This window comes from Macrotis lagotis, chromosome 1 (genome assembly GCF_037893015.1).
Source record: "Macrotis lagotis isolate mMagLag1 chromosome 1, bilby.v1.9.chrom.fasta, whole genome shotgun sequence".
NCBI classification, from domain to species: Eukaryota; Metazoa; Chordata; class Mammalia; order Peramelemorphia; family Peramelidae; genus Macrotis; species Macrotis lagotis.
The window spans coordinates 620,127,175-620,149,046 of record NC_133658.1 but is presented as its reverse complement, the minus strand read 5'-3'; the positions used below and the strand labels follow the sequence as shown (position 1 = coordinate 620,149,046).

Below are 21,872 nucleotides of genomic sequence, written 5' to 3'. Positions count from 1 at the left end.
TTTCTTTCTCCATAAAATGGCTTCCCCTTTCTAATCAATCCCTAACCACTGTCAAATCACTCTAACCACTGTGTTATTTTGAGATTCAAAATACATTTTACATATAGATGTGTGTATATATATATATATTTACTTATAAATATATAAATGATATGCATATATATACATATGAATCCTAAAGATGAATACATAGATAAGATAGACAGATAGACAAGCAGAAAGGAACCAAACTTATGACTTCATATCATCTATTTTGTTGGTTATTGTCTGGACCAATGATTTCATTTCATTAAGGTAACTGTGTGGCACAATGGATAGAACACCAAGCCTGGAGTCAGGAAGACCAGAGTTCAAATGTGACTTCAGGCAACTAGGCAAGTCACTTGACCCAGTTTGCCTCAGTTTCCTCATATGTAAGATGATAAGGATTCATTCCAGTGTATTTGCTGATAAAACCCCAAATGGTATAAAAAAAAAGTTGGACATGAATGAAAATCATGATTTCAGTGAAGTCAATGAATACTTTCATTGGTGTGGAGAGCTCCTGGTGTGGAAAACACTTTTTTTAGAGATTTGCAGTTCTACAGACCTGCAAACTCCTCTATAAGTTGCTGGAGGAAATTAAGAAGTTAAGAGACTTGCCCATGGTCACCTAGAGAATATCTGTCAATTAATCTAAAACTGACTTTCCTCTATGCTATACTAAACTTAATTATCATTAATGTTGCTGTAGGTTTTGATATCAATTGATTTAGATATAAATGGGCTCAGAAGAGAATGTTATTCTCTTGCTATTTTTTTGCTAGATACTTTTCTATGGAGAGACAGTATGGTGTAGTGTATAGGGACCTGGTTTTACAGTCCAACAGTATTGCTTCTATGACATACTGGTATGTCATCTCAGGTAAATCAGTCAAGGATTCCCTGGGCAACTCTTGAAGATATTGAACTGCAAAACTGATGCCCATCTAAATTAGTAGAGCTGTCCCTCATAGGAAGTTCCTTATTACTAATGAAGACACAGGTCCAACCCTAAATTCTGCTGGCTCTTGCAAAAATGTATAAACTATCTATTTGTCATTGAATCAGAATATTGGGATAGTAGCTCATCTTATGCAGGCTCATGAAAAGCATCTCTGAGACACCTCAAGGGATGGATTACTTCATAGATCCTCTATCCTATTACCCCAGGAAAAGGCCTCCTGATTTTGAATATTTATTGTTTTGTATCAGTTGAAATTATGAGTATTAGCTACAAGGACTTTATTAAATTACTTACTTATTTTTAATGGACCAATGACATGTCAGGGTAGTGAAGATAACAAGTATGTCTGGAATAATTGTTCAGTGGAACAATTCTGGAATTGTGGAGATGATAGTGAAGTGCTGGCGGTCTATTTGGTTATGTATTTCTAATTATTAAGTAAATTCAAACTTCTTTTGTAGTTCATTGTGTTGTTATACCATTACTTTGTTTCCTGTTGTAAATTGTACCAATTAATAGATCTGAGATGCTCAGTACTAAACTTAATGCATTTTTGGTGGCATTGACCTAGTCTTACCTCACTATCTTTAAGTTCTATGCTTCTTAAACAAATCCTTGTGGATTAGTTCTTCAGTTCTTCTCTTTCAAAATACTGTTGACTGAGATCATGGAGATAGATGAGGTACTAATTTTGACACAACAGCAGGTATAATTTGACTAAAGAGTAGAGTGAGAAAGTGTGTGAGGCTAGAAAGGTGGTTGGAGGAGAACTTGTGAAAGACTTTAAGTGCCAGAGAATTATTTACTTTCAATCTAGAGGCAATAGAGAACTTTTTGGAACTTTTTGGGAGAAGGAAGGAATATGATCAAACTTGTACTTAAAAATCACTTTGGCATCTGGGGAAGGTATGGCTTGACTTAGGAAAGGGCTTGAGGCAGGAAGGGTAATGAAGAGGTCATTGAAATGGTCAGGGAAAGAAGTGAAGAGAGTTTAATCTAAGTTTGTGACTAGATGAATATTGAGGAGATAGATTCAAAAGTTATAAATTCAGAAGTGACCAAATCTGGTACCTGGTTAGGCTTGTGAAGTAAAGGAAGTAACAGTAATGCATTGTAAACTTGGGAATCTGAAAGGTCATTGAGTGTTTTGTTTTTCTTTTTTGTAGAAATAGAGAGTTTGCAAGTATTGTGGGTTTGGGAAAAAGGGGAGTTTTGCATTTGAGATATCACATTTGAGAAGTCTATGGAATGTCTAGTTTAAAATGCCTGATAGGTTATTTCTGTTGCAGGAAAAGAGCTCAGTTGAGAGATGGAGGCTGGCTAAAGAGATCCTCAAATCATCAGCATAGATATGATAATTAAAATCATGGGAGCTGATGAGGTCATCAAGAGAGAACAGATTAGGAACCAAGATAGAACCTTAGGGAATATTTAAAGTTAAGGCATGTGATATGAAATATGTTCCAGAAAAGGAGATGGAGGTGCTGTCACATCAGTAGCAGGAGAACCATATAAATATAATGTCAGGAAATCCTAGAGGAGAGAGTAGCTAGAAGGAGAAGGTGATAATTAATGATGCTAAATGCCACAGAGATGTCAAGAAGGATGAGGTCTGTGAAAAGACCATACATTTGATATTAAGAGATTTAAAGAAAGATTAGTTTCAGGTGAAGGAGGGACTGAAAGGCCCTTTGCTATATGAGCACTTGAGTTTGGGTGATAGTATTAGTGCTGCTGCTGCTCATAGTGTTCATGATTCCATTACAGATCAACTTATAGTAATGTCATTCATTTGGTTTCATTGGGTTGGGGTAGGAGGAGGAAGTATATTCTGGATTTGAAGTTAGAAGTTCTGGTTCAAATACTTAATTATCTTATTCAGATTGGATAAGTCACTACATTTCTTTGGTTTTCACCTTTCATAAACTGAGAGGGTGCCCAAGTGCTTTAACAGAGTGCCCGGCTGATACTAGATGCTTAATAATATATGCTGATTGATTGATTGAAAATTTTCTTTCCAGTCCTAATTCCTGTTATGAAGCTGCTTTGAATTTCCAACACATTGAATGTCTCAGAATAAATTTCAGAGTATCAAGAGGCACCAGTTTTTTCTTTACAGATTGTATTCCAAATCCATAACATACTGTTTTGGCTAAGAACAAGGGAACTATTAGCTTCATTACATTTAGCACATAATCAAATTGCAAGGGTCATGTAGGAAGTGTATTTTGATGTAATTGCATTCTTCAGACACAGGAAACCACAGAATGAAGAACCTTTCTGTACATGTGATGAAATTGCTCCCATTTGGGAATTTGAGTCAGTGGTTCCTAATTGTAATTTAAGCTTTGGAATTCATGTGTATGGCTGTGTGTTTATGTGTATATACAATATAGGTAATGATGTAGTCTTTCCAACTGACCACATTTTACTTTATAAATCACTATTTTAAAGATAGTATTCTCTAAGTAAAACAAAAAATTAAATAAAAGATCTGTTGGCAAGGATAGAAGTAAAGGGAGAGGTTCAATACACAGAAAACTGACTGCAAAGTTGCCACTATCAGTAGGAGTCTGTGGAGTAGCTGTAAATGTGGGGCAAGTACGTCTTCTCTCTGATGATAATAAAAATCACACTAGAAATCGAGGCCTTTTCCTGACCCTAGACTGTTCAGCTGTCCCCAGGATACTTTTTGATCAGAAAAAGTCAGTGTTTCAAACGTGCTTTTTATTTGCAAGAATCAGTCCCAGGTTGTACACTCAGTGATCTGACACTTGGAAGCTGTGATAGTATTGAATTATCTGGAGGTGAGGAAGTGATCTATCTTTCTTAGTAACTTCCAATTCAACAGTAAACATTTCCTTTTAATTTTTTAAAAAAGAGAGAAATTTCACTTTTAAGTGCAGATAGCATTCAGTAATTGATTGATGGATTTCTCCCAATTCTCCAAAACTTTAGAATTGTTCACTATGTCAGATATACAGACATCACTATTATTCATGAAGAACAATTTGGGTTAGAGTCACTGAGGCTAGGAAAACCACCAGAGATAGCCTAATCTGTGTTGCTCTTCTGGGAAAATTTCATCAAAATCAATATAGTCATATGTCCTCTGATTTATATTTCAATAAATCAATCAATAAATATTTGCACACTTACATCCCCAGAGTTGACCTAGAGGAAGTTACAAAAGAAATATTCGAGGTGATATCAGTTATCGTGTAACTTATAATGTAAGCTCCTTGTGGGAAAGGACTGTTTACATTTTTTGGTCAAAGGCTGTTTTCTTCTTCCCTAAATGTCTTTTCATAAGGGTGAATATGGTCTTCAAATTGGCAAAAGCTTAGGCAACCAAGTTAAATTTCTGAAAGGACAAGTCTCATTGAATCTTTTCTCAAGCAGAAAAAATGGCATTAATAATTGTCAATTCATTCTGTGAACACTAGGAAACTCAGTCCAGTTCTAATATAATTTTATTTTATGCCTCATGTCATACCAACTAACTTTTATTTCATTACTTTAGCTACTACAGATGTCTCAGAGTTGATTTTATGATGTTCTAGGCAACCTTTCCCATACAAATTTTGAGTATGCATGACTAACCTTTGAGTGTTCAAGTTGGAATTTCTATTTCCATTTTTACCCCCTAAAAAAAGAAAGTACAGAGTATTGATAAATGCCTGTCTTCAGGGAGAGCTCAGCCTTCTTGAATCCAGAGTTAAATGATACCAGTATGGAATATATCAGCATTAAGTGAAAAATGAGTCTCCCATAGTAGAGATAATGCTCTTCAGTTCCTCTCACCAATCTGGTTTTAGCATGATCCTTATCCCTGTTATATCCTTAAGTTTCAGGTAAATTCAGAAGGTCTGGAGTAGAACTAGGGATAGAAAAATCTAGCTGAGTTCAGGCTTCCATAACTAATGAAAAATAGGCAGGGGATTAAACTTGGAAACCATAAGTTAGGGAATGATTGGCAAAATTTTTGAAATGATATGCTAAATTTTTGTTTATTTCTGAGTAAGTAGGGTACAGATAATGGGGAAAATTGTGATTATTCATGCACATTAACATAGAGAAGACTTGTCTACAGATTTTTAGGGCATTGGTGTTTATTAACCTTGAAGTAAATATTAGAGAGAAGGAAGAAGATAGACTGGATCCCCATTTTTTGTACATATAATGGACATGGACAATTTTAGGAGTCTTCAAGGGTCCTCAATTCAAATACACAGCTCTGAAACACTCTTTTTTCCCTTATTAGCTGACTACCAACTTTGATGTCAGTTTAAACCATAGTTCCTTAGGAAGAATGGGGCAGAAGATAGCTACTGAGGAGGAATATTAGAAGGGGAGATGAAAAGATATTAATGAAAAATTCCATTTTTTATATAATTTTGCTAAAAGCTGCTCCTGATGACCATGAAAACCTCCTAATTCATAGCCCTGGTCACTAGAAGAAATAATACAGGTCACCTTTGGCAAATGTGCTGTAGTTGTCCTTGGTTCTGCTATGATCTTAGGTACACTTGCTGTCATTTTCTGTGGCCTCTTGTTCTGTTCACTTCTGTTGACTCAAAGAGTAATAAAAGGGAAGACTAAGAGCTACTATACTTGACTTTACAAATACTATGTTAGAAAAAGAAGATATAAAAATACCACTCCCTCAAAATGGAAGGAAGTGGAAATGATCAATGACATTCATTTCACTCTTTATCTTCTTCTGATGCCAATATTGTCATTCTCTCAGTGTTTCATCATCCTTCAAAAATGAGAATCATCAGGTCACAGGAGTTTTAGTGGTTACTGACAAGTTTTCCACTCTATCCCCCTAACAGCTTAGAATCATTCTCATAAGAATATTTCTTTACTTGTGCTTTGTCTATATCAAGACAGTCTAGAGAAAAAGTATCTGAGACAACTGTCTGGACTGTGTCTTGTCTTTTTTTTCCTTTCTTTTTTTTTAATTCCTAGATAGCCTATCAACAGAAATTTACTGAGCAGCTTTTCTGTTCATAATCCTGTGGAGTATAGAAAGGAACATACTATTTTTCCCAGTTCTATCTACTTCCAAAAGGAAAGAAAAAATACCAGTAATCTTATAACTCAATTAACGAAATAAGCAAATGACTACAATCAAGTTATAAGATTTGGAGGAAAGGTGGTAGATGTAGTAGAAAAAGTCCTGACTTTAGAATTAGAAGACTGAAAAAAAATAAAAAAAAGAATTAGAAGACTGGCTAAACAGGATAGCTATTCATCATTTATGTGACACTGAGCAAGTATTTTTACCTTATTGAGTCTCAGTTGTCTCATCTCTTGAAGCAGTTTAGTTCAAATGAGAGAACAATAGATCTGGAGTCAGTGGTCTTGGGTTCAATCCTGATTTGTATGTTAATTGATCTTTCTGGGTCTGTTTCCTCCAAAATAAGATTGACTAGAAGACTTCTGAGATTCTAGATAGTTTAAAATAGTTGATTTTATGAAGAGTTGAAGTAGTGAAAGGTCTGGGAGTTTATCAAATGAAAAAATAACTCCTGGATAGAATGATCAAGAAAAGTCTCATAGGGGACAGCTAGGGGACAGCTAGGGGACAGCTAGGTGGCACGGTGGATAGAACATCAGCCCTAGAGTCAGGAGAAAATGAGTTCAAATCTGACCTCAGACACTTATTAATTACCTAACTGTGTGACCTTGGGCAAGTCACCCCCCCCACTGCCTTAAAAAAACAAAAAAGAAAGGTCTCATGGCAGAGGTAAATTTTAAAGGAGGGTTTTAAACCTATTAGAGTCACAGATTCCTTCAGTATTTTGTTAAGTCTACAGACACTCAGTATAATCATTTTAAAAGCATCAAGTAAAATGTATAAGATTGTGAAGGAAACCCATTACATTGAAATACAATTATTAAAATATTTAAAAATCAATCAAGCAAATAAACAAAAAGCAAGTCCACAGACCTCAAACTAAGAACATCAGCTTTAAAAATTCCTTTTATCAAGGCTTAGACAGACTATAGATATTGAGCCAGAATTTTCTGATTTTTCAACTAGGGTGTTTCTCAGTTCACTGAAGCATTCATTTTCTAAATGGTCCCCTGATGTCCAAGAAGGATCAATGGAACCTCTAAAGGTGTCCAACTTTAAACCTGGGAGAATCTGGTTCATTGCCTTTTCATTGCAGTTGCCAGCACATACATCTGATTCATCCATTTTCTTGCTTTCCTAATTCTATTAATGGCAGTTCTGCCTTATTTGCAGACAAAATGCTGGATGCATCACCTTTCAAATTACTTTTGATTTTTTGTTCCTATCAGCTGTTTCTCAGTTTCTAGTCCACAAGCTATAACTATTAGCTATATCTGAGCAGCCTGAATATATTTTCCTAGTTTACTGCCCTGCATTATAGTATTATCAATTAATATTTATTTGGTGTCCACAGGGTTCAGTCATGCATTAGGCAGCATTTCTCTTTATGCTCCTTTATTTATTATAATGCTCTGACCCTGACTTTTCCATGTTTATAATGCTTCTTCCACTTTTCACTTTATGTGACAGAGTTCTTTTCTAACCCAATTGGAATGAATATTTCAAGAAGATTTCCAAGATACATTGCATCAAATTCTTCAAACTTTAGAGATATTACTGCTGCCATGTTCCTTTCATGCACCAACTTTGTAATTCTGCTATAATAAGGCATCAAATTTGTCTGAATTTCTCTCTATAAACATAAAAAGTTGTGGCACCTAATTCTTTTAAGAGATATTTTCTTATTGCCCCATAGCTATACTATTTCAGTACATCCTAATTGGTTTCCTTGCATTGTCTCGCCCCACTTTAATCCTCCCATCTGTCCTCTAATAGCCCCCGAAGTAATCTTCCTACAGTGCAGGTTTGACTCTTACAAAGACTCTCTCACCCCTTAACAAACTGCAGTGGCTTTTTTTATTACTTTAGCAGAAACTATAAACCCCTCTGTTTAGCTTTTAAAATGCTTTTAAATATATCTCATTTATGCCTTTTCAGTTTTAAGGTTATTTATCTCCTTCTAACTAAACTGACCTTTCTTCCTCTTCCTGAAAAATAACTATCAACTTCCCTTTTCCATATCTTTGCACTATCTCCCCTGTCTTGAAGATATTGCATTTGTATATTTCTGAAAATACTTAAGTTTCCTCAAAACTGGACTCAGGTGTTTCAACAAAAATACCATTGCTGGTTCTTTCAAAAGCTGGCACTTCCCTCCATTCCCATCCCTGCCCTCCAACCAAAGTTAATGATATATTTACTTTGTATGTCCTCATATGTACATGTCTTTTCCATTATGTCCTCAACAATTCATGTCCCATAAATGCATAGTTTTTTTTTAAATAAACTACCTGAGGGTTTCTATCTTCAGGACCTAGAACAGTACCTGGCACATGATAGAGTAGGTGCACAATACATGTTCCTGATTGGTTGATTGATTCTGTTCCTTTAACTTGACTTTTCTTCCTTTAAGTTGAAAGATGAAATATAAAAAATATAATTGTCCTTTCAGAAGATACTCATGTTTGTTTCCATCATGTCCTTTGACACTTCTTCGGTTTCTTTGCTAAGTTCTCCCTTTTATCAAAGTAAGTTCCTAAATAGAAGTCTTTAACCACAGGGGAAAAAAAAACATTAAGAGAAATTAAGTATTCTAGTTGGGCAAATAGGGGCCTACCTCTATCTGATCTTACTGCTAGGTAGGACTAGTCTCTAGCCAAGAGATTGAGAGAAGAGGTACTACTTTTTCTCTCCTTGAAGTCATTCAGTAGTCAAGTTTCTGAGTAGCATAGGAGATGCTGTTGAAAGTCAAAAGTTTTTTTATGGGCAGTATGGTTGGTCTGCTGGGGATGTATTGTTTACTGGGAATTCCTGGAAAGCTCCAGGGAATCAGGCTTGGCAGAGAGAGAGGACTTAAACAAAGAAGTTTGTAGATTTTTTTTCATCCTGATCTACATGTGGGTGACAATTGAAGCATAATCTAGCATCCATTACTTGTTTGGGTGAGCTATTTAGAGTTAGAGATAAGTGGAACACTATCGATTCCATGTAAGTTAATAATTTATTAAGTTTCTACATCATATATCATGGGAGACAATTTGCCACAAGACCAGAAAGATATTGTTTCAAGTTCTACTCTTTGACTATGAGTGAGTCATTTAACTTTTTAGTTATCTTGGCAGTTCTCTGAGATTATGAATTGCTAAATAAGAGGCTAACCTCTTATTTGTGGAAGATATTTCCTTATCTAGGAGTTCCTTATGCCAATGAAAAATAATAGGTGATAAGTAAAATAAATGATAATGCAAAGGACCATTTGGATAATTATAGCATCATTCACTTGCTATATTTGGGCTAACATTTAATTAATTTGCCCCTTAAAAGCTCCTAGATTTATTAAATTTTGAGTCCCATCTGTGGCTGATATGGCAGTGCAGACCTCAGGCTTTATTTGGCCAGTGAGCCTGAGGTTCCCTATTCCTGTTTTAAAAGGATCTCATTTATTTTCTTTGAAAAAGGTCTAAATGTGGCCTCCTTTCATGAATAAAAAGACTATATATGATAAAGTTAGCCCATTTCCTTATTTCTCTAATGATAATGATTTGCTTCTCCTTTTCTTATTTTGGACAATGTATATTCTCTTTAGCCAATATAGCTTAGTTTATGTTTGTATTTAATTTTCTCTTCTTCCCTTTGGAACTTAATTATCAACAAATAATTTAATAAAAAAAGAAACAGGAGTATGAATTATAAACTGAATTCTTATTCAGATGAAACATTTTCCTTTTCCCCCTCAAATTATGTAGATGGTGATTCCTCTATGGCTCCTGTGTGACTCTTGTCCATGTCCTCAATCATGCATCACAAGGTTCTTCCTAATATGCTTGAGGCCTTCCTTACTCTCTCCCAAGATCAATATCTTTTCCTTGACTTTTGAATTAGCAAATTGAATTTGCAAGGAAAAAAACTGCATCATAATGTTATTTTTCTCCTTGCTTTCTGCAGGTCAACAAGGTCTTATTGGTGTGTAATTTATAAGACTTTTCTTCAACTAATTTCTGTATTTCTTGTCTAATATAAGACTGTATCGATAGTGCTAATGGAACACAATATACATTTAAAACCTTATTATAAAATACAGGACAGTATCAACAGACTTTTAATTTCCCTTCTCTTTCTCTTCCTTCTGATGTCCAATACCCTAGTTTAGTATCTGCCTAGCTTAGTGTAATAAATATCCCAATGGATCTCCTTGCTTTTTGCCACTTCATTGTCCACATGACTTCTAAAATAATCTTCATGAACCAAGGATCTGAGATTTCACCTCCTTATTTTAAAAAAAATCAATAACTCTAGAACAAAAAACAAATTCTTCAACCTAATTTAAACTTTTTCACAATTTGACTTCTACCTACCTTTCCATCCTTATTACATACCATTGAACTTAAGGTACTGAACATTTTAGTCTCGTCTGACTACTAGCTTTTTACCCTGTACTGATCATTTAATTTCTTGACTCTGAATTCAAGCATCCCATCACCAACCTGGCCCATCCTGTTCCTATCATTCACTATTGCTTCTTAGGTTTCCTAAATGTTTTCAATTCTCAGCTTTTCTCCCACTTCATATGTTAATGTTTACTCTTATCTCAAATTTCCCTTGATGAATTTGCCAGAATTCCAGTGGTGGAAGCAATGAAGGCATTGTATATAGTCTTTTGAGTGAGCTTGCAATCAGGAAAATCTAAATTCCAATTTTGCCATGGATTATGGGCTTCTGTTTTTGTTCTCAAGAAACATAAATTCATACATTTAGGATTGAAAAGGGGCACTAATTCAACATTCTTATTTTTAAAAAAATGAGTTGACTTGATGTCTACAGAGATGAAGTGACTTGTTTAAAGTCACATCAGGAGTATGTAGCTCAGAAAAAAAATCTGATGGGATTAAGTAATGCTTCATTGTTCCCTAATTTCTCTTATTTCATACTTAAAATGCTTTCTACTTCATTGTATAATTCTGTGATGTTGACCTGCTAAGTTGTAGGCTTTTTAATTGACTTACATCTCTTCAGTTGATTTTTATCCCCATTGGGTAGCAAAATGAGGGTGGTCAATGAATGATTATTTAATTGAATTGAATTTACTACAATCTGTGTGATTACAATATACCACAACTACATAACTACTTGGTGTCATTTTTAAATTAAAAATTAAAAGAAATTTGTGTTACTCTTTTATTTTTATATTTCTATATTTCTCCTAATTTCATCTCCCTCTTTTAGAAAGACATCTTATTCAGCAAGAATTTCTTTTAAAAAAGTGAAAAGACTAAAAGGATCAGCAAAATCACTCATGGATCTTCCACATATGTGAAGTAGCAGAGTTGGAGAGGTGTCATCTCAGATGTCTATATTGATGCTATGCTTGTTTGTAAATTTTTAACATGAGCTTTCAGTTCTATTGTAATTAACCTTTCTATTTATGTTGTAATTATTATGCTTAGCATATTGACTATTTGCTTCACTCTCCATCAATTTAATTAAATTTTTCTATGCTTCTTTGTATTCATCATAGTCAATATTTCTTTGAGCACAATAATATTGCATTATTTTCATGTACCACAATTTATTCAGCACTTCCTCAGTGGATGCACAACTTTTTTTCTAGCTCCTTTGCTCTTCCAAAAGTGTTGTTATAAATATTTTTAGGTATATGAGTACTTTTTTCTCAATTATCTCCTTGTTGATGTAGACCTGGTATTGGAAAATTGTGAACATTTTGTCATTTTACTTGTATGATTCAAAATTGCTTTCTATAATGTTTCTACAATGTTTTTACTGATTTACAACTCACCAATAATTCACTATTGAGATTATTTTTCCACTATACCTACAATATTGACTTTTTCTATCTTTTTTTGTCATCTTTGTCAGTTTTCTTGTATAAGGTGAAACCTCAAGGTTTTCTGGATTTGCATTACTTTTCTTTTCAGTATTGGAGAGGATCCTTTCATATGTTATTTATAACTTTTTTGAGAACTTCACTCATTTCATTTGACCTACTTGGTCTCTTAGTTCAAACTTGGGGATACTGCTGTAATTGTTCCTAATTATTGGTTTTGCTGACTCCAAAAGATTAGATGGGATCAATAGTCCTTTTCAAATTGAATGTACATATAGTTAATCTGTCAGTTTTTGGTCATTTTTTATTGTTTAGAACTGCTGCAATAGATGATAGTTTTTTCTCCTAGTTTCAAGGCTACCTACCCTTTTGAAATCATGCTGAATTTTGATAATACTTTTATTTATTTAGTAATTTATTTTAAATTTTAGAAATGTTTTATTTATTTTGAGTTTCACAGTTTTTCCCCAATCTCTCTTCCCTCCCCCCACCCACCACCCCCCACAGAAGGCAGTTTGCTAGTCTTTATATTGTTTCCATGGTATGGATTGATCTAAGACTTGCTTGCACATCAATCCCTAACCATTTTCAAATCACTCTAACCACTGTGTTATTTTGAGATTAAAAATAAATTTTACATATAGATTGATTATGCATTTTAGTATTTTAGTATTATTAGTAAATAGAGCCATTACTAAATTCTCTAAGAAAAAATCTCTAGGGCCAGATGGATTCACAAGTGAATTCTATCAAACATTTAAGGAACAACTGGTTCCAATTCTATATAAACTATTTGGAAAATAGATGAAGACAGAACTCTGCCTAACTCTTTCTATGGCACAAATATGGGGTGATACCTAAAGGTAACTCAGGAAGACTTAAAAGAGAAAGAAAATTATAGACCTATCTCTCTGATGAATATAGATGCAAAAATCTTAATTAAAGTTTTAGCAAAACAACTACAATGAGTTATCACCAGGATAATGCTTTATCCCAGGAATGCAGGGTTGGTTCAATATTAGGAAAACTGTCAGTATAATTAAATATATCAATAACAAACCTATCAGAAATCATATGATTTTATCAATAGATGCTGAAAAAGCTTTTGACAAAATGCAGCAACATTCCTACCAAAAATACTAGAGTGTAGGAATAAATTGACTGTTCCTTAGGATAATAAACAGCATCTATTTGAAATCAACAAACATTATATGCAATATAGACTTGGGGCATTCCCAATAAGAACAGGGTGAAACAATGATGCCCAATCACCACTACTATTCAGTATCATATTAGAAATGTTAGCTTCAGCAATAAGAGAAGAAAAAGAAATTGAAGGAATTAGAATAGAGAAGGAAGAGACAAAACTCTCACTCTTTGCAGAGAATCCCAAGAAATCTTCTAAAAAACTACTAGTAATAATTTGCAACTTTAGCAGAGTTGCAGGATATAAAATAAACTCTCATAAATCCTCAACATTTCTATATATGACTAGCAAGATACAGCAGAAAGAGCTAGAAAGAACAATCCTATTGAATGTACCCTCAGACAATATAAAATACCTGGGAGTCTACCTGTCAAGGTAGACTCAGAAACTTTTTGAAAGAAATTACAAAACACTTTTCACACAAATAAAATCAGACAAATAACTGGGGAAATAGCAAGTGCTTATGGATAGGCTGAGAAATTATAATAAAAAGGATAATTCTACCAAAATTAAACTACTTCTTTAGTGCCCTACCAATCAAAATTCCAAAAAACTGCTTCAATGAGTTAGAAAAAATTTTAATTAAATTCATATGGAGAAATAAAAAGTCCAGAATCTCCAGGGATTTAATGAAAAAAAAGGGTAAAAGAAGGTGGCTTAGCCCTACCAGATCTAAAATTATATCCTAAGGCATCAGTCATCAAAACTGTCTAGTATTGGCTAAGAAATGGAGTGGTGGATCAGTGGAATAGACTTTGTATAGCACCAGGAAATGATTATAGTAATCTGCTGTTTGATAAACACAAAGAGTCCAGCTATAGGGATAAAAAATTCTTCAATAAAAACTGTTGGGAAAATTGGAATTTATCATGGAAAAAAACTTGGAATAGACCAACACCTCACACCCTATACCAAGATAAGATCAAAATGGATCAGGTTCTAAACATAAAAAACAATATTATAAGCAAGCCAGAAGATCAAGGAGTAGTTTACCTGTCAGATCTATGGAAAGGGAAGCAGTTTGTGACAAAGGAAGAGATGGCGAACATCATTAAAAACAAAATAGGTAATTTTGATAATACTTTTAAAAGATGTCTAACCCTACAGATTCCACTCTCATACAGTTATTTCATTGTCATTTGACTATTTATAGTTTTAGTCATTAAACTTTTCTATCTTATAATTATAATTCATTGTTCCCAGAGGTAAATGATTATAGTTGCCATCATCTTTATTTCTCTATATAACATATCATCTAAAAATGATACTGTAGAAAAACTTTTTGATGACCTGCCAGTAACCAGGATTGGTCATTCTACCATTGTTATCATCATGAAATCAGCAGCAAAGTCATTTTATTTTAAGTCTGAGTCATGGAACCTTTGGTTCATTTCTTCTCTGTTCGAACTTGCTTATTATGACTGTCTCCTATTAACTTTACAGTATGCCAGTCTTTCTTACACGAATATTATATTGTGTTGAAATTTCCTAGCAGTGCTACGCACTTGAGAGGTCACACCCAAATCCCTATTTGAGAATGGGCAATTTTATTTTACAGTCTCCAAGGACTACATAATATTGTTCAATTAATTAAACAAGCCTATTACTGACCCTATGAATTTTGAAGTACATGAATTTTCTTGTTGACTTTCTTACTGTTCTTAGTGACTTAATAATGGAATAAAGTGATAGGTGGTAGTGTCATATGTTATTTGTCTTTTGTATGTGCAGTTGTACACCCATACAAAACAGTTACTACTTATAGGAAAGGAACCTATAGAGTAAAACTTCCATTTTCCTAATACTCACATTGCTTTGTGAGACAAAACCTAGAATGGCCATAATGGGATCGATATAAGCTGCACAAATAGCTGAGAAGGAAAGAGGAAGCAATAGAAACAAGTGGCCTTTTGCCAATGCCCAGGATCATGCCAGCTTGGAATTTGGTTCAGCTCCAACTTCATAAGGGTTTGTTGCTTGGGAAAATAACAGGCTTTCTGACTGTTGCCAGAAATTTTTGCAGCATCCTTTTGAATATACCCCTTTTGATAGTATTGTTTTTGTTTTTATCAACTTCAAAAGTAACACTTATTGAAAACTATGATGTACATGACTGACTCTATAGGAAGAAATCAAAGGAACTTAATGAATTATACATAAGTATCATAGTCCTCAAATTAATTTGCTGACTCTTATAAGGGCCTTAATTTTAATTAGATATCTAGCTGATTTAATTTAAGAATCATAAAGTTTCCAGCACACTTCACCCTCCCATTCTCCAAGTCTTTCTGAAGTCTAAAGTAATATGTCCTTCTTTAAATATCTTTTCTATACATCTTTCTTCACTGGGAAGGTAAAAAAGGTTAATTATCAAGACAATATCAGGAATAGATTTATTTAGTCAGTCCTTTAGTACCTGTTGCTGTAAAATGAAAATCAGAATTCTGAGGGAAGAAGAAATAATACATAAAGTTGGTAAGTTCTGATGCCAGGAAGATTAAAAATAAATATTTGGAATCTGCAGAGTGTGTGTGTGTGTGTGTGTGTGTGTGTGTGTGTGTGTGTGTGTGTGTCTGTGTGTGTAAGCCATGAAGCAGTATGTGTGGGCAGGCACTTGGTATTGCCACATGAGTGAAGAATATAGAAGTTCTATCTAAGAATTAGCTGTTGTCCCTGTGTAAATTCATTAAGTATGAATTCCACAGTGTTCTAACCCTTCTGAGAAACTGATTCTAATGACATTATAGGATCATTCACCTCATGAATGCTCAGTAAAAAAGAGCACAGGAATGATGGTGGTAAATAACTAAATGATAGTACAAAGGTTCCCCAGGCTTTCTTCTAAAATCAGGAAGTAAAGGTTGGTAGTAAAGGCAGTTCTAGGCAAAAGAGTCAATCAGTGTTTCATCTTCAGATCTTTTTATATAGGAATGTACAGTGTGCTTAATGAAAATTAAGACTTGATTAATCAAGGCACTCGGTACTTAAACTTTCTGTTATTCAGACCTTTAAGAAAGGGGGCGAGTTCATAGTAGTTCCTGAAGAGAAGGTTGAAAAAAAACATTTTGCTCTTGGACTTGATTTTTCTGAGTCCTTTAGCTTCCGATAAAGACTCACTGAAGGAGTTTGGATTCATGTCGAATCACATCAATGAATACTTTAACAGGGAAAGAATTGACAATTCCATTTTATTACAACTCCTCTTAAAGGTAACATTTAACTCCTTCCCTTTAATCCTCTTATACAATTGTAGATTCACAGCTAAAATGAAGCTTGAAGGTCTTTAATTTTTACCTTAGGTAACTGAAAAGTTAAGCAACTGGCTTATCCTATTAGAATCACACAGATATTCAAAATGATGAAATTTCTCAGCTAAGAAGTTACTAATACTCTCATACCGATATGAACAGGAGAAAATCCAGAGTGAGAACTAAAAGTAATTTCTTTGAAGACAAACTGGATAAACTAAGAGGTATCTATCTGTTCAAGGTTTAAACAAAATGATAAAAGACCTCATAAAATATTTATATCATTTGTACTTTTGGAGATGGCAAGAAGATATAAATAAAAGAAGTGAGTGACCATATATTTGGAAAAGATTGAAAAAAGTTCTATCATAATATAGTGAAATATTATTATACTAATATGAAGAATTCAGAGAAGGTTGAGGAAAATTATATGAACTAACAGTAAGGTGAACCAAGGAAACAACAACTATAGTGATTTACTCAATTATGGAAAATAACACATAAGAAGTCATATCATGGATCAGTCCCATGATAAATGATGAAGGCATATTTTCTTCCTCTCTATAGAAAACTAGTAGCTGCAATATCTCATGCCAGATATCATTATTACATTGAACAATGTGATTTTTCTTCTTTTATATAGAATTTTATTGATGTAGAACCAGAGAATAATAGTAAGTAGGAAATAAGAAAAAAATCTCATTGCTAATATCGACAAAATATAAAAGCAAGGGATGGAGGAGGGAGGGAGGGAGGAAGAAGGTGAAAAAAATAACCTGTAATCAGGGAGCCATAGATTCTCTAGGATCTATGAAAAATAAAGATGTACCTAGATTTAGGAATATTCTGCATATGGAAACCCAAATTTGCAACAACAAAAGGATAAATCACAAGATAATTCACTTTACCAAAAGTATTTAATGCATGGAGTAATCACTCCTCTTTCCAGTTCAGACTGTAGTCTCATATATCTAATAACCATATATACTAAATTCCTGGGTTTCATTCCTTGTAAAAGAACTCACTGTAATATTTCTTTAATTACCTGGCTCTCCTTGTAAATTTAAAACAGGATTTGATTCAGTATACAGATTTGCTTGCAGTTTTTTTAGGAATATGTTCTCTGTGTAAAATGAGGCACATCTTAACAAAAATTAAGCATTGCAGCCAGTATATACATTTGTACTTTTTTTTCCCTCCGTAGCAGAAAACAGTTCACAGGTGATGTTTTGACCTATAGTGTGTCCCCTGGGATCTTAAGAAGCAACTTGTCACTGATGTGCTAAAGAGGTTTCACTTAGTGGGGGATCCAGGGATATTGAGGGGAAAGAGAAGAGACTCTACTAGAGTTCTTGAGTATTGGTTTGACTGTCCACGTCTTTCTCCTTCAAGTCTGTTTTGACAGCTCTGGCTGGTCTGATTGACAGTATGTTCCACAGTTCAGGCCACTGACATTTTCAAGTTAATTCCAAAGCAATTCATACATCTTTATATCAGTCCTATAGAGCAGCAAGGGACACTTACTGCTTGTAGGTCAGTAGAAAAAACTTCCTTTATTGCATATTAGCAATTGTATATGAAATGGTATATTTCTTTTACATATACTTTCTTGTCAGAATAGACATGTCCCTGGGGTTATTTTCACTGGACAAATAAACTACAGGGCAGCTAGGTGGTGCAATGGATAGATTGTTGGGTCTGGAGTCAGGAAGACCTGAGTTCAAATTACTAGTTGTGTGTATTTTGCCATAGGAAAAAACCCATATGGAGTCCTGAAGAGTCTGAGGAATACTGACCAATTTGAGAAGGTTTGATCTTAGGTAATAAAATAGAAAGACATTGTTCAATGAAGTGCTGTTACCTCTTCTTTTTTTTTTTTTTTAGGTTTTGGCAAGGCAAATGGGGTTAAGTGGCTTGCCCAAGGCCACACAGCTAGGTAATTATTAAGTGTCTGAGACCCAATATGAACCCAGCTACTCCTGACTCTAGGGCCAGTGTTTTATCCACTGCGCCACCTAGCTGCCACCTAGCCGCCACCTCTTTTTCTTATTCACTTTTTTCTTTTATGTTTTTAAGGCCTGGTATTTGTGTTGGGTGACTTGGTAGTACAATGGATAGAGTGCTGACCCTTGGAGTAAGGATCACTCACCTTTGTGAGTTCAAATCTGACCTTAGATAATTACTGGATATTTGACTCTAGAAAAATCACATTAACCCTGTTTGCTTAAGTTTCTTCATCTGTAAAAGGAGCTGATAAACCACTCTAGTTATCTTTGCCAAGAAAACCCCAAATGAAGTCAGGAAGAGTTGGACACAGCTGAACAACAACAATATTATTTGTGTTTTATTTTTTTAAAGTAACATCTTTTAAAAATTTATCTCTTTGTTTCACTATTCCAAATTATTGAACAGATATTTTTTAAATCCCTCAGTACATATTTATATAGATTAGTGAAACAAATTCCCACATTAATCCTGTCTGAAAAGTATTCTTCTTCCTATATTTTGAATTCATGACCTCTCTGTCATGAAGTAAGTGGTATGGTTCATCTTTATTCTTTTGTCCTTAGAATTTATTGTTGCATTAATCAGACTCCTAAAGTCTTCTTCTAAAGCTGTTTTTCTCTATGATGTTAACCTTATATAAATTGTTCTCCTAGTTCTGGTTACTTTGTTCTTCAATAATTCATAAAGGTCTTCTTAGTTATCTCTGATACTCTAACAAGGTTACTTCTTGAGAACAAATCACATTTATTTTTCTGTGTGGGTGTCACATCCCTGTGGCAAATTGGACTACTGAGTAAAATGATCACCAATGAAAATTCAGTGATCCAAGTCAAATGCCTGATTTTGTTAGCATTTGTTTTCCTAATTCAGCAAACAGTTTATAGCATTAAGCCACTATGAGAATAGAAATCTCTTCTAGAGATTCTGAAGAATACAATATTAGATAGTATATGGCACCTAATACCAAAGATTTTATAGTCTATTAGGTGGCTATAGCATCTTTCTTTCTCTTTCTTTCTTTCTTTCTTTCTTTCTTTCTTTCTTTCTTTCTTTCTTTCTTTCTTTCTTTCTTTCTTTCTTTCTTTCTTTCTTTCCTTCTTCCTTTCTTTCTTTCTTTCTTTCTTTCCTTCTTTCTTTCCTTCCTTCCTTCTTTCTTTCTTTCTTTCTTTCTTTCTTTCTTTCTTTCTTTTCTTTCTTTCTTTTTTTCTTTCTTTCCTTCTTTCTTTCTTTCTTTCCTTCTTTCTTTCTTTCTTTCTTTCTTTCTTTCTTTCTTTCTTTCTTTCTTTCTTTCTTTCTTTCTTTCTTTCCCAAAGTCATACAGCTATTTTTTTTCTCTAGGAGGCCATCTTCGGTATTTGATCTGGAGCATTAGGAGTATGAAAAGTACAACTTCTGAGGGGATATTGTTTGGAAGACATGGTAGAATTCACACTTACCATTAAGGTGTTTCTTTGACCCACCAGCTGCCTAGTGAAATCCAAGGTAGAAGAAGCAATATCTGTTTCTGTTGATTATATTTTTAAATGCTTTATTGAAAGTAAAGATATTTTTATTACTTTAAAAATCTGTGTCACACTTATTGAAGTAGTCTGACTTGGTCCTGACCCCCAAAATTTTGACATACCAGGCAGGATTAGATTCACTCATTTTGTGGTTCTTGTGGCTGAATTTGGGGAAGGACTTATACAGTTAAAAGGAAGTCTTGGGTGTTTGAATGGCCAGATGTAGGCACCTGCTACCCTGTGGCTGCACTAATTTTAACCACATTTTGGGAGCTCTTTCAGTGGGATTAGAAAAGAACCCACAGTGACCATATAGGATTAGCATTATCAGTGCTTGACAGAAGGACAAGAATTTAAGAATATCTTGAGGGACGTGCCTGTGTATATTAAGGCATTTAAAAGGAATAATAGCAATATTATAAAAAATCAGTATTCCTGGTTCTTGCTAAAAGTTTAGAATTGTATTAAAAACTGTATAGAATTATAATTGCAAGAACAAAGAAAATTCATTAGGTATTCATATTGTGTAATTTGAGACAGAGATGAATATGTATTTATGTTTTAAGAATCATTCCTTGTAAGTATTGAATTGTTTTACAAATTTAGATACATCATGATGAAAAGAGTCACAATGATAGAGCTGGGGATAATAAAGTAAAAGTGGGAACTAGAGAATTGCATCCAGAGGTCTCACTAGAGCAAGTGTTGAATCCCACTGAGATCATTGCTTTAAGGAAAGAAAATGACAGCAGAGGTGAGGCTAAGAATTTGGCACTATCTCTGGTGGCAAGAGAACCACACACTTGCCTTACTACCACCAAATATATGACTCCCTCCATGGGAGTATCATATCAAAGATTGGTGGACTCTCACTCTCAAGTAATGAGAATTTTTAGGAGTTCAGATAATAATTTGTTTATTGCATATAGCAAATTAAAAAGTTAAAGGTTATATCAGGACTGTCCTTTGTTCATCTGTCAAGTGGTGAAAATGGTGGAGCTTAAGTGTCTGCTCTCAAAAGGATGAATTTCCTCTAAAACTGTTTCCCCAAAATAGATTAGTAAGTAAGAGGGTGGGATTCCAAAAATGGATAGGTTTGGTGAATTGGATTTATGTTGTTTCCCCAATCCCTTTATGACCATCTTGTGTCATAGAGATTCCTTTTTCTGGGTAGAAATCAGATTTTAGTTATAGGTGTCTTCCACCACACCATAATAAGCCCTGGGTAGACAAATAAATGAATTTTGAGTAGAAGACTAGAACAGTCCAAGCTGTCCTAGAAAATATGGATGCCCATAAAACCAATGCTATTCCTCTCCTCATTTATTTTCTTCAAGGTACCAATACTGGATCAAAAAGATGTATGTTAAGGTAGTAAAGATCATGCTCAGGATCTGGTCTAGTTTCAACTGGTCTCAGCTTTTAAAACCCTCTTCCTCTATAAAGCTATAAAATATTGTAGTTGGTCTCTTGGCTTCCTTAAACAAAAATCATCCCAGTGCATATAAATTTCATTTGTTCTTATTGCATGGTAGATCTAATATGAATACAAATAAGTGTAATGCAAAAAAGAGAATGACTTGGTCAAAGGAGAGATCAAATAAATTTCTAAAGAGATTTTTGAATATGGATATAGACTTAATAGATGGGCATATTCGGGAAAGCTTCATATAGATGATATCTCTTTGGTTGTATTTTGAAAGAAGATTGAGGATCTTGAAGATATGAATAAGAAGGGAAGGTACTGAGTGATAATTTATGCAAAGTCATGAATATTATACTTGCAAATGGTGAGTTCAGGAAACACCTAATTGTAGAGTTTGGGGAAAACATGGGTGGAAGGTTTTAGACTGGGTTCCTCATATTCCATTCATAAGGAAAATTAATTTGATAGTGATATGGAAATTAGATTGTAAATATGTCAGCAATGTGAATGGAAAGAATAAAAACAGAATAATAAAAACTAAGAGTTATGTAATTATTACCACATATATA

The 21,872-nt window shown here is 34.1% G+C and overlaps 1 protein-coding gene across 11 annotated transcripts in view; it reads left to right on the top strand.

Annotated features, from left to right (window-relative positions):
* Nucleotides 1–21,872, top strand: part of NCKAP5 (NCK associated protein 5) — a 1,109,295-nt gene that overhangs the window by 183,025 nt on the left and 904,398 nt on the right. Inside the window, exons 2-3 of one of the 11 annotated variants that reach the window (XM_074215037.1) lie at nt 18,121–18,188; nt 19,714–19,857. The exons of 9 other annotated variants lie outside the window; for them this stretch is intronic. The gene's annotated coding sequence lies outside the window, so the exon portion shown is untranslated. The remainder of the gene's footprint in view (nt 1–18,120; nt 18,189–19,713; nt 19,858–21,872) is intronic. One more of the 11 variants, XM_074215036.1, reaches the window with a different exon arrangement.